This window comes from Lucilia cuprina, chromosome X, assembly GCF_022045245.1.
Source record: "Lucilia cuprina isolate Lc7/37 chromosome X, ASM2204524v1, whole genome shotgun sequence".
Lineage (NCBI taxonomy): Eukaryota > Metazoa > Arthropoda > Insecta > Diptera > Calliphoridae > Lucilia > Lucilia cuprina.
Genome location: NC_060949.1, coordinates 3,610,700 through 3,613,571, shown reverse-complemented (window position 1 = coordinate 3,613,571; position 2,872 = coordinate 3,610,700). Strand labels below are relative to the sequence as shown.

At 28.3% G+C, this 2,872-nt stretch overlaps 1 long non-coding RNA gene across 1 annotated transcript; it reads right to left on the bottom strand.

Moving 5' to 3' along the window:
- Positions 1 to 494: 494 nt before the first annotated feature.
- LOC124421355 lies at positions 495 to 1,758 on the bottom strand. The gene is made up of 3 exons (XR_006941603.1): positions 1,612 to 1,758; positions 1,399 to 1,539; positions 495 to 803 (listed from the first exon to the last, which is right to left on the bottom strand). It is a non-coding gene; the product is annotated as an uncharacterized LOC124421355 (long non-coding RNA).
- Positions 1,759 to 2,872: the final 1,114 nt, after the last annotated feature.

Below are 2,872 nucleotides of genomic sequence, written 5' to 3'. Positions count from 1 at the left end.
AAATACAAAAATTCGTTTATCTTGGAAACCATTACAGTTAGAATCTGAAATTTTTGCACGAATAACTTTAACATCCATGTGAACATTTTGGGTAATAAATTGGCGGACTACACATGAGGGCAGCAGCACCTCCCATATAAATTAAATACAAAAATTTTTTTATCTTGGAAACTTAGAATCTTAAATTTTTGCACTAATAACCTTAACATCCATGTAAACATTTTGGGTAATAAATTGGCGGACTACCCATGAGGGGAGCGGCACCTCCCATATTAATTAAATACAAAAATTCGTTTATCTTGAGATAATGTAACAGTTAGAGTCCTCAAATTTTGTCGGAACCATTTTAGTATCAATATGATTATTTTAGGACCAAATGTGGGAGGACTAGCGTTATAAATTAAATACAAAATTCGTTTATCTTGGAAACTAATACAGTTATAATCTTAAAATTTTACACGAATAACTTTAACATCGGTGTAAACTGTCGTGTGCACCCTGTTCTTGAACATAAACACACTTAGATAGTTGGCAACGCAAAGATTTTTTTGACGTTTAAGAATAAACGAAAAGATAGTAACGTTGATAAATACTTTATTAGTAAAGAAAAAACAAAATAAATTAAATGGCGGAAAAATAAAATATATAAATATATAATATATAATATAAGATGAGGAGACATATTGTGGCGTCACGAAGGTATCTTGGTGAGCCAAGAGGAAAGATTCTGTCCTTTTTCCGTTTTGAAGAGTTGATGAGAAGATGTGGTATTGCGGCTATTGAAGCAGCGGCAAATAAAATCACTAAAATAACATAGAAAGAAAGTCAATAGAAAGAAATTTGTAAGCATCAAAAGTTATGTTTAAAATAATTAAAATTTAAGCAAGAAAAAAAATAATATATTTGTTAACAAATTTAAACTAAAATATACAGTTTAAAAGCAAGAATAAATGTTAAATAGCTAAAACCTAAAACTAAAACGAATAAATAGCTAAAACTTAAAACTAAAAATGATAAATAGCTAAAACATAAAACTAAAGTGAATAAATAGTTAAAAAGTTAAAACTTAAAATTAAAACGAATAAGTAATTAAAAGTTAAAAATCTAAAAACTGAAACGAATAAATGTTAAAACTTACAAAAAAAAGTTAAAATTTAAAACTAAGATAAACAAAGAATTAAAAGTTTAGCTTTGAAACTGAAAGCTAAAATTAATAAAAAGCAAAACTTAAAACGGAAATAAGTCTTTGAAGTTTGAAAAAAAAACAAACAAAAAATGAAAAGAGACAGTTTAAAAAGTACAAACTAAAAGCTAATAAGAACGCTAACGAATGAAGATTTTAAATCTGAATCAAATTATTTAAATAAAAGATAATAAAAAAAGTATAATCCAAGCCACCTCTGCCACATCCAACGAGGGAAACAACATCCGCAATCGTCTTCCATTACCGCCCGAAGAGATTCCAGGTATTCACCGGACTCGGATAAGACTGACCTGCTACGACATTTAAATAAATGTCGTAGCAGCCCCCTATAGATCCTTAAAAGAAGAAAAGGAAAAGAATTGTAAAAAAATATATACTTAAATGACATATATGCTCCATTTACTTACATTTGTACGGTCGTCAGAAGGCGAAACAACCTGGCTGCCGAACCTGTGGAGGAAGTAAAGCTGCAACATTAAAGTCACGACGCACAGTGGTATAGGAAAAAAAAGAGGGAAATAATTCGGTAACTTCTAAACGGTTAATCCGATTTTAATGAAATTTGGTATGCACAAAAAGGAGGTGTTGTCGAGTTTAGGTTTTGAATTTGGACCTTATAGGCCAACCAGGGGCCCGGCGGGGGTCCTCAAATTAGGACACCTCGGCTATGTTAAATTTTTAAAACGATCCTATTTCTTCATTTGAGTTCTGATTTAAAAAAAATTTCGTATATAGAATCTCCTTATCGAGCACTATAAAAAATGTCGTCATAGCAGTAAATTATCTTTTATAGTTTAGGAGATATTCGCATTTGAATATTAAAATTTTAAAATTTTTACCGTCCTTACTTTAGTTTTTTGATAATAGCGGGTCCAAATATTCCCGATTTTCGCCATTTTATTCTATTTTATTCGCTTAACAACAAGTCTATATATCAAGCAGTGAAAGAATTATGTAAAAATCATGACTGAGTCCAAAGTTATAGGCATTTTAATTTAAAAAATTAAAAAAGGCGATTTTTTGCCATTTTTTTGGGAAAAAAGTATCTTTTTCTTTTTAAGTTATCTAAAAAGTTTCTAAGAAGATGTATATAGAATTTATACTTTTTGAAAAGCTGACTTTACATAAAATACGATAAATGAAACAAAACCTAAAAATTTTTGATACCGAGGGGACCAGATCCATCCAAAAAAACCCTATTTTTTATATAAAATTCAATTTTGAGCAAAAATTCTCAAATCGCATAGTCGATATCAAATTATAGTGACCTGTTTTATATGACCCAATATGTTCTTAATCATTTTGTAACGGGTTTCGATAACCCCAAAACCAAAAAATCCCATTTTGGGATTTTTTAAAACTTTTTTGGGAATTCCGGGATTTCTAATAAAAAAAATTCGAAATTTTTATTTAATTTTGGATTTTGAGTAAAAAAAATCTACCTAACTGTAAAATTTCATCAAAAAATATTCATAAATAAAATTTTTATTGCAATTTGAAAAATTTGTATCTTCGCAAAAACTGAATAAAAAACATTTTTTAATTTTTTTTAAAAAAGTATTCCGCGAATTTTTTAATTTTCAAAAATTATATACAGTTTTGAAAAATAGACAAAATTACCTTTGATATATAACATGCCTACCTAATGTTTTTTAAGTGACAAATTAA